Here is a 14,862-nt window from a genome sequence, read left to right on the forward strand (position 1 = left end):
AAAAATATCACATAAAATAGAGATATCGCTCATTAAATCTAGGAATTACACTAAGAAAAAAACCCAAAACATAAATAAAAGAAATGGATGAAAATAAAGTAACTTAGCCTTAGACTACAAAATATAATGTAGATAAACTGTCAGTATAGGGAAACTGGAGCCGTGTCTTATGACAAATGGCCCAAAGAGATTCCATGGGACGTTTTATGCGCTGTAGGACTAGAGAAACAGATAGTGAGGGGGATCTTCAAATAGGAATCACATACAGCCATACAAATAATTTGTAGGAGGTGGGAGTGCTGCCCCCTGAAGCCTGGAGGTGGAGAAGAATTGAGACCTGGACAGCACGATGGCTAAGTGTTTAGCACTTCTGCCTTCAGCATTGGGGTCATGAATTCGATTCCCAACTATGGGCTTATCTGTGTGGAGTTTGTATGTTTTCCCCGTGTTTGCCTGGGTTTCCTCCGGGTGCTCTGGTTTCTCCCACATTCCAAAAACGCACTGGTAGGTTAATTGACTGCTATCAAATTAAGCCTAGTCTCTGTCTGTGTGTGTCTATATTAGGGAATTTAGACTGTAAGCTCCAATGGGGCAGGGACTGATGTGAGTGAGTTCTCTGTACAGCGCTGCGGAATTAGTGGCGCTATATAAATAGATGATGATGATGATGACCTGTTTGTATGTGGTTCTACATAGAATGGAAAAGATCTGTAATTAGATAATTCATTTGGTTTTATAGATGTCAGATCAATTGATATTAACACATTGATGTATAATGTCTCCTGGAATAGTACAAGGAACATAACCTACCGGACCAGGGCAGTCTTTCTCCCGGGCCACGCTGGGTAGTTACCCGGGGGCCCCACAAGCATAGGGCCAAATTGAAAAAAAATCTATTCACCCATGTATCAAGGCACAGCTGTACAGCATGTTTTTTTTAATGTTTAAACACTGATTTTTGTTGCAGGTATCAATAAATATAAACTTAATTTTATTGATAATTTACATTTTTATTCCTGTGAGTAGTTGTGCAGGTAGGGGTCCAAGTGCACTGCTTTGCCCGGGGGCCCCATAATGTTGTTAAGATGGCCCTGCTACCGACTGGGGGTGAGATTGAGAATTTTATTAATTTTGTCTAATATCAGAGGATAGTTGGAAACTATTCACAGAATATGCTGGTAGAAATTGGTACCCAGAGGTCAAATGCTCAAATTCCCCATAATAGATCCCCTGAAGAGCTTACGTTCATCCTTTAATGCAAAGTACTGGTCCTTTGAGAGTAGATATGGAATTTGTCATCAGACAATTGCAGAAAAGGTCACTGATCTAAGACTCCCCAATGTCCCACATAAGTATTACATTCAAATAATTGTACAGGGGGCGATATATTGAGAGGGTCCAAAACATTGCAGATAAATCCACAGACCTATATAACACCTACAATTTTCACAGTGCTGTCAACAGAATTAAGAAGACAAAATGATCTCTCCCAGGTCACAGGTAGAAACCACAGGGATTTGAAGCCAGATCTCCAGTAAGTTGTTATTATTGTATTATATAATCAGGACAATTAATTACTGAGGTACTTTCTTCTTCCAAAATAGAGTTTGCGAAGGTGAAAAAGGAATATTAAAGTCCATCCTGTTTTGGGACCAACCCTCATTAATGCAAGCTCTCGATTTTATAGCCATTGTGATTCGTTTGCACCATCATTACTTAAATGTACAGAGCTGTGTTATATGTTGGTGATATATGAATAATGTGTAGTAATAATAATAATAATAATAATAATAATCTAACTAGGGGCAGCACGGTGGCTCAGTGGTTAGCCCTTCTGCCTCACAGCACTGGGGTCATAAGTTCAATTCCCGACCCAAGATATACTGTTAGGTTAATTGGCTGCTATCAAACTTAACCCTAGTCTCTGTGTGTATGTTAGGGAATTTTTTAGGCTGTAAGCTCCAATGGGGCAGGGACTGATGTGAGTGAGTTCTCTGTACAGCGCTGCGGAATCAGTGGCGCTATATGATGATGATGATGATGATGATGAACTAAGGAAAGTAAGGGTACACTGATGGTGCTCGTATTTATGGAATCTATATTTGTATTTTCAAATACATTGGTTTACAGGGACTTAATTATGTATTCATTTTACATTATGTGGCTAGAATGCGCAAACTCCGCCCAACTGGAAAAAAAAAGTTAGGTGCTGCACAATTTATTTAGCTTTATCAAGATAAGCCATATAACCCAGGCAATGTATAGTTTTCCATCAATGATGTCATTAGTTCCTAGTGACTTCATAGGCTGCGTTCTGATTGGTGCAGAGTACAATATGGGTCTCTCCACAAAATACATACGATGAGACCATTGTAACGTATCACACTATTATGTCACCTGTATTTTAAAAAACTTACATAAGTAATAAAATCCATTTAATAGGATTATTCGGTATTAATTGTATGTTCATTTATGATAATTAACAATAGTATTATTTTACCCCTGATACCCTTTTTTCTGTTTAGGAAAATATGTCCTGTATCGTAATTAATGGAACACAAATATCCGTGAGTAACATAAAATCTACAACATGGTTTGGATGTTTAACAAGTCAACTTTTCACTGCAGGGAAAAAATGGTAATGTTGTTTTTTTTAACACGTCGGCCAATGCCATTTGATTTGTTATAATGCTGCCGAAATTACATGTTTTTATAATAAAAAAAAAAGGATAATTCAAAGCATTGCCATTCAAAACTATACGTTAAGTGTAAAATTACAACAGAATGATGCAAAAGGGGGTTGGACAGTGTCAACTTTCTGAACATCTCAGATTGCGATAAGGGTTTAATTTTCTTTCTGACCGGGGAGAGTCAAAGGAAATTGAAGAGGAGCGTTCGACACGTGCATATTAAACTCTGATTTCCCTGTGACATACCTGCGTCCTCGTATTGATATGTGTATTCATGCCGCTTTCCATTTCAACAGCTAACATTGCCTCCGTAATTATTATGTGACTTGAGATCTTTTCATTGGAGATCATCAGTCAATCTCCTTCAACCCAAGAGATAGATATTTTATTTAATGTAATTTTTTAAAAAAATGGTTGCAACAATTTTTGAATATTTTAGCCGCTTCAGGTCTGTACATCCGCACAGATCACTATAATTTCAAGTCTCTTGTCCTCTTCATAGAGACGTGATTGGTAAAGTAGAATGAACACTTTATATGTCAGTTTTTTGGGGGGGAGGGGGGCAGAGCCAGAAGTATTACTGATACTCTTGCTGGTTGATGCTGTCCCATATTTTGCTTTCCCTGGTATAAATTAAGCTTTGGGAGGTTCTAGTAAGACTAGGGCTAAGGTTAGAGTATACAGTGTGTAAAGCCTATAATTAAAGTTATCCAAATGTTATTTGTACTAATCAGTTTAAACCCAAAGGGGGTAGACCAGTGAAGGACAACGGGAAACACTTCTGGGGCTTCAAGATGTGGCCCCCTAACCTTCAAGAGGGCTTCCCTTAATCTCATTAATATGTTAAAACAGTACATTTACTCAAAGAAAGCATGAGGCCACAGGGCTGTTGCCCAGCACTGGTGTAGACAGATGACTTCGTATGTTGGCTCAGTGGTTAGCACTTCTGCCTTACAGCACTGGGGTCATGAGTTCAATTCCCGACCATGGCCTTATCTGTGAGGAGTTTGTATGCTCTCCCCATGTTTGCGCGGGCTTCCTCCGGGTGCTCTGGTTTCCTCCCACACTCCAAAAACATACTGGCAGTTAATTGGCTGCTAACAAATTGACCCTAGTCTGTGTCTATCTGTCTGTCTGTCTGTGTAAGGGAATTTAGACTGTAAGCCCTATGGGGCAGGGACTGATGTGAGTGTGTTTTCTGTACAGCGCTGCAGAATTATTGGCGCTATATTAATAAATGGTAATAATAATAATGTTCAATCCACCAAAGATGGAATTGCAGCAGGAATGGTGAAAATCAGGGGCTTTTGGGACCGGGGGGGCATTTGCCCCCCGTGCCGGTCCCATAGTGGGCTACCGTGGGCTGGGCCACCTGAATTTTTTTCAGTTTAAAATGCCCCTAATAGGCTGCTGAGCCCCCCTGATTATAATTTGCCAGCCAGCCCCTGATGAAAGGAATGTCCTAGATACATTCTTCTAGAGAGTATCTAGCAATGGCTGAGAATAGGATATCGGGGTCTATTTTGCATAAATAACCAAACAAAAAGTGGACCGAACTGCAATATTTAATGAGACACAGCAGGGGGACTATACACATCTAGCCGAAGGGTTCACCCCAGGATTGGGGTCATCACATGACTATTTCTTATCCTATTCTGGGACAAACTTTTCGGTCAGATACGTTTTATTACTGTCCAATCCCTTGGCTGTATTGGGATAAGTATTACGATGCGACTGGAGGTTTCTTACTTCTTCAAAATAAATACTTTTTGTTGTACATGCAAAATAGACCCACATCTATATATATTTACAAATATAATCCATATCCTATTTCCAGTCATTTGTTAGATACACTCTCAAGCAGAATGTATCTAGCATGTACCTTTCACCATTGCTGCTGCACTTCCATCCTTGGTGGCTAGAGGGTATAAAGTCTTCATCTACACCCGATCCATGCCATTGGCTTTAATTTTCCTATTATTTCTACTTAAAAGTCCAATTAATGGGTTAAACAGCAAAAGGGGCACTTTAGTGGGGGTTTTTTTGCAAACAGCACGTTAAAGCAACGTAGGTTTCTCATTGCAAGCAGCTATAAATCTGATGTGTTATTTTAAGTTCAGAACTGCTTTTTATAGTGATATAAAGTGCTCCTTTTTCAGGTACTGCCTGAAAAAAACAGGAGAAGCTGAAAAAAACTCCCCACTCACCATCTGCTTCCTGCATGAACGAAAAAAAAAAAAAACCAGAGCAAATTATTAAACGAATAAGTTAGAAGTCTGGGCTTAAATGACTTTTTAGCATCAGATTTACATTTTAAATGCATCAATTTGTAATTCTAAATTTGCAGCCGTAAATCTCTAAGAAAACTTTTTTCTTTCAAGAGTAAACACACATTGAGTGTACCTGGATATCTTGACGTGATTGAAACAACGTATTGACTGAAATTTCTTCTGTCATGTGACAGTGATAAAGATTAAGGAGCTGATGTGGAGTTGGTTGTAAAATGGGAATAAATTACTTTTTAAAACAAAGAAGAAAAAAAAGAGCGCTGAAAAATAGCGTATTTCTTCCCAGCCAGAGCCGCATATATTTTCGGTTGAGTCCATCTCTCCACATCAGCAGTGTCTGCTTCAAGTTATCATCATCAGAATCCATAGGCAAACCAGGGGGGAGGGAGTTTCCTAGTGCCTGGAAACCCCCCTCCAGGCCTGGGGCACTGTATAATTGAGGTGGCTGGACCCTGCTCCCGCTTCACATGGCTCTGCTCGAAAGGATAGAGCTGCGTGCACCTAACAGTAGTCCACGCAGCATTGCCCATGTATATTATGGGGATAGGAAGAGTTGGAGAGCAGCCAAGCACTCTCTAAAATTATAACCACACCCCCATGCATGTTGGTCACGCCCACTGGTGGCGTGGTGTGGAAATACCCCCTCTGCAAATCCTGCGTTTGCCCCTGAGAACCCTATAGCAGGTACAAATGTTACACCTCCAAACAGGTGTATATGTGTGTTTCTGCAGGTCTGCATGAGCCACATAAGAGTAAATATGACTTTACTGTACTTGTAAGAATGCAAGTCGACCGCCCCTTCCTTCCTCGCCTCTTCAGGCGCGGCGGGAGTTAGTGCCCAAAACACACAAGTTTGCATAGACGCATATGCGTGCACCTATTTTCTGAGCGTGCGCAGAGTGGTTTAACACACGATACATTATGGAAACTGGCGTATGTGCCCGACCCCATCAGCCCCTACGTACTAAGATCAGGAATGTTCAGCATTGGTACATTTACTTCTAATTATACAGGATTATGCAATAAATTTGTGCCATACAATAGGAACAGCGCCCCCTATCTGCCATCACATTTCCTTATATTGAAGTCTTCACCGGGGCACCAAAAGTGAAATAAGGACTATCCAGAAAACTGTAGATTGAGTTTAGAGAGCTGGCAATGGGCTGATAGACTGAGTGCAGAAAAGTGAAGAGGCGACTGTAAGGATAGTATTGTAGGAAGGTGTTGATATTTGGGAGTTATAAAGTAACAGGTGTGATAGATAATTCAAAGAGCACTTAGACTGCGATGGATAAAAGGATTTTCTTGGGCAACTGTGACATTTTCACATAGTATCATTAAGAGATGGACGTACGTCAATTTATTGAGCACCAAAAATATGTCTGCGAGTATCCGTATATAAAATGTTTTGCCCATCATTATCTTGTGTCTCCTTAAGCCTGAAGGCTGAGCCCAGGTAACATTAGACGTGGACATGTCCACAGATACGCCTTGGCTAAGATCAGGTGTAGATGCCTATGTAGGCAGTGGGGTTTAAAGGCGCCTCTGTAGGCAATGGGACAACATCTGGTCCTTAGGCTAGCAGGTCTGTCATTCGAACCCAAGGTGCTATGCTGCCCTAGCCGGGGTGGCCCGAAAATGTACAGGTGTTAGGATACCGCCACGTGCACAGTGTAAGGTATTTTGCACTGAAGACTCACTTTTCCTTCGTCCTAGCCTTTTGGCCGAGCAAGGACAATTTCTATACTTGCAGTCTATAGGGTAGGGTATTTTTTTCACACGTCACATTGACTTTTAACGTTTCTTGTGTTTGTGTGTGTTTTTTGTCACGTTTGATAGGACCCTTATGGGTCATCATCATCCCCACATTTGTTGGAGGCTCTTGCTTATAAGGGGGCTGAAGAGTCTGGTCCCAGATAAAAGTTACGGCTGACTCCTGGGAAAAATGGACCTACCCAAGCCTTGCGGCAGAGGTCAGCCTGAAGATCCTTGCCCCTTAGGGGGCCTTATGGCTCCAGGAGTCAGGGAAATAAAACGGCTCCGCTAGCTTCGGTGTAAGGGGTCTCAATACCCTTATCCCCTTAAGGGACAGTATGACTCCAGGGGATGGGGAGGAATGGGGTCCTTCTCCTTTTGGAGAGGTCCCAAAGGAGCAGGCCCCCAGCACAGTGGGAGCATTGCACCTTGGGCAATCTCTTGTGGGTACTTGGGGGCTGGTGCAGCGATACACAATGATAATGGGGATAATATCTAGCCGGTTCTAGTTGGCTCTTTGCGTATTCACCACTGCAGCCAATAGTATTTAAATCATTATCTTTGCAGCTATATTATATCAATGTGCGGCTTTCCATTTGCATTAGGTAATTGACACATCCATTTGTAATACTGAAGAAAAGAAGATTCCCATTTCATTTCCAAGCAAACCACACATACTGGAATGTAGTTTTTGTTTCTATTTACTTCCATTTTATTCTGAAAAATGTGACTTTCGTATTTATTAATATCCACTATTCTCTCTTGTATTATATGACACTTTATTACATTATTATATTGAATGCAAATAGAATAATACGGCTTATTAGCCTTTACTACTAACACTGTCTCTACGCTATTGTGAGGTATTAAGTATACACACTTGTACGTTTGATTTATGCCTGATACAAATGCTAGTGTTTTTAAGCTTGAGGCATCTTGAGATTCGTCCAACCGAATGTATTAATGGAAATACGCTTTATTTAAGTACGTGTTTATCTATCCATTTTCAGAGTGCAAATATGTCCACTGGTAAATGAACCCCTATGTGTCTCTAAGTTAATTAGAATATATAGTAAAACTAGTAACTGCAGGTCCTGTCTCCTAAATTCTTTAGAATACACAAATACCAATCTCACATTCATCAGAGTAGACAGCAAACTCCAGGACCCAGGTTCATTAGAATACATACCAGCCCCCCATGGTCAACAGTAATTCATGTGCCCCATGTTCAACAGAATATACAGCAAATCCCATTACTCAAACATTACAGTGCCCCCATATACCATTGGAACCAAGTTAATTGGAATATATGTAGAGCATCCACAAGCATTACCCAAAGATCACACAATAACTTTTCTTCTCTCCTCGCATTCTTTAATTTGCACAGAACGTCACACACTTGAAGTTCATGAGGACACAGAACAAGCCCCCTGACACACGTTTGTCCAATCACAGTTGTGTCACTATTACTAGTAGAGATGAGCGGAATTCAAAAATTGTTCCAAGCAGTATTCTCTTTGTTTCGCATTTGGCTGAGGAATTTTCCACATTTCGGAATTTGGCCTTTAGTGTTCAGAATCCCCTCCACTCGCACCAGAGCTCAGCTCTTTATAGGTAGTAATTCCAAAAACCGCGGAAAGCAGAAATGATTAACGCATTGCAGAATGGAGAAACAAAGATTGTCGTGACGAAATTTTGCACCTCTGCCAAACTGCGTGTTCTGCCTTAAAATTCAATTTTAGCAACGATCGTCTATGACGCAATGGTGGTCATTGATGAAGCACAACACAGCCGCTCCACAGCCCAAATTCATCTTTGTATTATTGCATACCAACTGCGGTCATTCCAACTGCACAAAAGGTCTTGAATTCAGCACCAGCTTAGAGCTGGTGGAGATTGTTATGAGCTCAGCTGCCAACGTCAAGACATCTCCCGTAGGTGAGTCCCTGGCATGTGAAACAAAAGTATATTGAGGGTGTCACAATTAAAACCTTCCCTGAGCGTCCATTTTCAAATTTTGCAGCACCTGAGAGGAGAAAAATTAATTTAGAGATCAGAGAAACCAAGATGCGCTTCTTTCAATGAATGAACTGTGAATTAAATCATTTGGAAAAGCGCTGCCAGGACAATTAAGACCACTGTGTATGTGAGAACAAAAGAAGAGATTATCGAGCACTCTACACATTGTATGTTGTTTGTTTTAGAGTGCTGGACTTTATTTGCTTTCGTTGGCTGAGATTGGGTTTTATCCTAAACTTTTATTGGGACCCGTTTTGTTAGTCTGTTGCCCTTTTGGCATAGAAGTACATTCCCAGGTGCAGTCTGGGTATTATGATAACACACGACACACACAAAACTGCCAATTGTGCTAAAAAGATTGGCACCGGCCCCCCCTTGCCAAATTCTCAACCAGTCCAAATGCTAGACAGCCAGGACTGGTGCCCAATATAACTGGGAGGCCACAAGTGGATGTGATCATTTAGATTGTCTGAGTCAGTCTTATTTATGGATTATTTTCAGTTTTTGCCTATTTTTTTATATTTGAGCGATGTCGGATCAAGAAATAAGAAAGATGTTTTTAATAATTATTATTATCCTTTATTTATAGGACGCCACATGAGGTCTGTAGCGCCTTACTGAGGGCAAACAACATGATACTACTTGGTATAGTATACAGTAAACAAAGAGGTACAGGCTGATACCTGTGCCCATTAGTGTGGGAGCAACTAACAGGTTTAAAGCCACTGATAGAGGTGCGAAGACAATGGAGTGGAGTCAATGGGCAGAGAGCCCGAGTAGGAGGTGCGCAGTGTAGCTGGTGAGCGAAAGTTATAAGTTATGAGAACATGAAGGAAATGGGCCCTGATCACAAGAGCTTACAATCTAACGAGAAAGGGGCAAATGGTTGACACGTGGGGGTGAGCCAATGTAATGGGATCTGAGGACAAGAAGTAAGAGTGGGAGAGATGGAGGATGAAGTAGGGTGAGGGATACTACATGGTGACATGGCGAAGTGGAGGACTGGTATTTATTTAATAAAGAGGTAAACTAGAGATTTAGTGAACATTTCACTCAATTAAAAATTTTGAAGGAACTCTGAGCACCCAGAGAAAACATACAAACTCCACATCGACATACTCTGGTCAGAATCAAATCCAACGCCCTGGAACATAACGATAAATAACTTCACAACCTGAATCGTGGGGAACATAAAAATGTCCCTTTCTCGTCTTACCAGTTTGTATGACCCCATGGAACGTGAGCATATGACATCTATTCTTGTGGTTAAGACCAAAACAAAACTTGTTTGATTTTTGGATTTGTTTCGCTTTCATCTTATCTACATCTAACTACAATTCTGGTGACTGAGTAACAATCTTATCTATCTGTAGTTATTTGTCATTGTACTGGTTTGCAGGAGACCAGCTAAGTATTGTGGCACAGTAAGGCTGGGTACACACTACTGAAAATTTCTCCTGATGTGATATAGTTAACGATTTAACTAAGGACTGAAAAAAAAAGTCACGCTCAGCATGACGATTCATATGTACACATTATACACGTTTTACATCAGATCTGTGCTCTTCATCTGTCATAACCATCGGCTGAAAAGACGGTGACTCTGCACACTCCATAGAGATCTATAGACACTGCCAGTCCTCAGTGCGTACACACTGCAGGATTGGAACGACGCTCTTCCATCGAGGAACAAGATTTCTAGTCTGGTTTAAAAATCAAATTAAACGATATGACGAGCTTTTGAAGGATTAATCATTGGAGTGTACACTGATACATCACTATCTCCTCTCCTCTATACTATATACACTGATACATCACTATCTCCTCTCCTCTATACTATATACACTGATACATCACTATCTCCTCTCCTCTATACTATATACACTGATACATCACTATCTCCTCTTCTATATACACTGATACATCCCTATCTCCTCTCCTATATACTATATACACTGATACATCCCTATCTCCTCTCCTATATACTATATACACTGATACATCCCTATCTCCTCTCCTATATACTATATACACTGATACATCACTATTTCCTTCCTATATACTATATACACTGATACAACCCTATCTCCTCTCCTATATACTATATACACTGATACATCCCTATCTCCTCTCATATATACTATATACACTGATACATCCCTATCTCCTCTTCTATATACACTGATACATCACTATCTCCTCTCCTATATACTATATACTCTGATACATCCCTATCTCCTCTCATATATACGGTACTATATACACTGATACATCCCTATCTCCTCTCCTATATACTATATACACTGATACATCCCTATCTCCTCTCATATATACTATATACACTGATACATCCCTATCTCCTCTTCTATATACACTGATACATCACTATCTCCTCTCCTATATACTATATACTCTGATACATCCCTATCTCCTCTCATATATACGGTACTATATACACTGATACATCCCTATCTCCTCTCCTATATACTGTATATATCATAGCGTTCAATTAAAAATATCTCATTTAAGGTTTATCCATATTAAGAAAGACCAGAAAAATGCTACAACACATTTAAAATAATTCAACATAATTTGAACTACTTTCTGGTACATAAATTCTGCCCCCACGTGCAAAGTGATCTTTGACCTGGTCTATTTTCTATAAAAAAAAAGGCAAAATATATATTACATGACATATCACATAACTAATTCATTATCAGACTAAAATCTCTATATAGTGTACTTTATAAATGTGACAATGCAATGCTATGTAACCTGTGATTTGGTATAGCAATAGAACGAGAATGTAATATTAAACAAAATTAAATCTTGTAGCAATAAAGAGTATTCAAACATCAAACATATATTGTGATATTAAACAATGAAGACTTCTAGAAATGCAAAGAGTTCTACAGGAACAAAGATAGAATGATGATTACAGTGATGTATCAGATGTAAGCTGATTGTGTAGAATATACCAGATGATAATGTCTCTGGGTTTGACTACAGATTGACACAATAGGTTCTAACAGCTCATTAACACCTGAAGCTGTGAATGTTTACTGAGCAATAACTCTGCCCACAGCACTGTCTGACACAGGGGGAAAGTGCTCAGTTGTTTTAATGCTTTGTTGATTCACATCTAAAGAAGAGTTGGTGTTCTGTGTGTTTTGACAGCATTACAAAAAGGATATGTAAAAAGTCTCAAGCTGGGCTAGATCGCTGGCTTTTAAACATTCGTTTTGGGCGTATTATTCACACAGGGATATTTGTTATGTGAGCAATGGATAGCTGGTCGCATATTACAATCTGATCATTCAATCTGATTTTTCCAATAAAGTTGTTAAAGAATTGGCATGTGCCTGGGTGGCAATCTATCCAATGCAATCCAATTTAGCTTGCCAAATCGTTTCAATAAATGGGAACTTTTTCCCAAAAGGAACTGATGGAAGCGTCAAGTGTGTTTTGTAATCCTATGATTGCAATCTAATAATCCTACAATTGTTATATATTATACATGTACAGTATATATTTCTGCCCTGTCATATCTAACCTGTAATGTGTATTGAGTTTTTTTACATTCACATTTTACATTTAATATAACTATCATTCATAAACCGAAACAAATGTAAACGCCATCTTAATCCATAATAAAAGATGTTTTTAGTTAAAACAATATGGTAATGAGCTGGTTAAAAAAAAAAACCTTAAAAGCTTTACCTAAAGGAACATGTTGATTCCACATTTGACTTTCCAAACACCATGAATAATGAGTTTTGAGATTTTTGTTGCTTTTATACTTTGTGGCATAACTTGCCATAAATTGTACTGATGATAGACAGGATTCAGAGCTGTGCAGCACAGAACTATATGGCATGGCGCACAGCCTTTAGTTGGAATTCTTGGTGTCCGCGGTTCTTTCATCTTTCAGTTTGTTAGAATATTCCGACTATTGTGTAAACGTCTGCCAAACAAACTGTAACGCATTAGTTACCTGTCACTATATTCACTTAGGTGGTGCCAGCAGTATCACGTGGCCAATGCCATGCCAAAGCGGTTAAATAATCACACCTCTCATATACCGTAGAGTAGAATTACGCAGAGCTCACTTAAAAGCCCCAAAGGGGTATAGGAGCAGGCTCCTGGGAATCCAACAGTCATCACAAACACAGTAAGGCGCAGAAAGAAAAGAGCACGCAGACGTTTGACTATTAAGTCACAGTGTTTATTGCAAAGCCATAGGAAGAGGAACATGGGCCTCATTTAGAGTAGGACACAGAGTCCATTTCAGGCGCATCCTGCACATTTCCACTGATGGGGCATGCGCAGTAAGCAACAGTTCCCCGCAGTTCCGTCTGCATTTCAGACGCAGTGTACACTGCGACAGCTTGCGTCTCAGTTCGAGGGAAAGGGTGTAACATGAGGTTATGTAGGCATGACCGTGAATAAATCAGATACTATGGGCGTCTACCCGCAAAAACTACCCTAGTTAGATCAAGACGCAGGCAGAACACACGTCAAAAGAGACTGAAGAGGTGCGGCAGGAATGAGGTGGCACAAGTAGTTAGCTAGCTGCAGGAACTGGTCGCAGCTGGGTAGGGTATTACGGATGGGACGCAACTGGGGTTGCATGCCGTTCGCAATACCCTACCAAGCTGCGACACAGTCCCACTCCTGCTCTTTCATGTACATCTTAGACGGACATTGCGTATGACTCTAAATGAAGCCCTATATGTCCATATATAGGTGCTATAGAGGGAGATCTGTCTCAGTCTGAGTGCAAACTGAGACAAATCCTTGGCCAAAAGTGCTTTTTGCGCTTATCAGTTGAACTTCCATCCGACTGTACATGAGGCACAATGTGTAAAGCATTGGATCAGTAAAAATACTTTTGCACACAGTATACCGCTGAAAAACAATCCAAAGATTAGAGGTCTAAATGGATGACATGTGTAGAGCTATCAGTATCTTGCATCCCATTCACACCTCTGGCTGTTACATGGTGACTGTTATAAAGTCATTATATGATCATTTCCTGAAAATCAGAATATAGAACAGGTACCCTATTGTGTCTCAGTAGGAAGGTGTATATTGGTCAATAGCACATCCCGTGGACTTGTGTATTGAATAAGAGAGAAAGAAGTTGGATTTTATTATGTGGCTTGTAAGCCATTCCAAAAAAATATATACCGGGTAAAAATTCTGGGTAATACCATTGAAATAGCAGCCATTTAAGTCATGACACAGGCTTGTGTTAACACACATTACCCAGAAGTCTCTTATGATTTTGAATGGCTTATTTGTGTATAGTCTTTAGTGAGTGTCAAATTGGTAACATCCCTAACTAGGTGCCATTGTTTTAGTGAAATTATCTGGTTTGCAAAGCCCTTCCTTTTCCCCTATCACTTCTGTCCGCCCATTTAAGGCAACAGTTTATCTCAGCGGTAGGTTTGCAGCCTATTTTCACCTATGCCTACCTACAAATTCCATTCACCTTGCAGCCATCAATTATCCCTATTGCTGTTCTAACTACTTGTGTCATAATATTATTAAGTATTTTATTTTACTACTTACATACTGATAGACAGTTCTTCATAAAGCAACAGCAGCAACATTTCATTGAGAGAAGCGCAGACTATAAAACAAGTTTCCCTTATAAAGATGGAGAGATTAGCAAAACCCTTTCTGATCTACTATTAAATCAGACAAGTAGAAAAACAGACTGAGGAGCAGATTTTTTTTAAAAAGTGGAGGTGTTGTCCATAGCAACCAATCAGATTCTAGCTATCATTTGCTAGAATGTACAAGACAAATGATAACTACGATCTGATTGGTTGCTATGGGCAACATCTCCACTTTTCATTTTTAGAACGTTTCATAAACCTACCTCAGAGATTTATTGTAGATTTGACCTGATAGGAAATAAGTGGGGCATTGGGATGGCTGATGGGACTTTTTACAACACAAGGAAAATAGAATAATGGGAAGAGATTGATGGGGAGGATTGTGTATAAATAGGTAATTGACGAAGGACAATGGGAGTTGATGTGAGAATAATGGCATTGTGAGTTTATAAGATGTAAACAACAATAAATGGCAATTGTTGGGGC

This window comes from Mixophyes fleayi, chromosome 12 (genome assembly GCF_038048845.1).
Source record: "Mixophyes fleayi isolate aMixFle1 chromosome 12, aMixFle1.hap1, whole genome shotgun sequence".
Taxonomy (NCBI): domain Eukaryota; kingdom Metazoa; phylum Chordata; class Amphibia; order Anura; family Limnodynastidae; genus Mixophyes; species Mixophyes fleayi.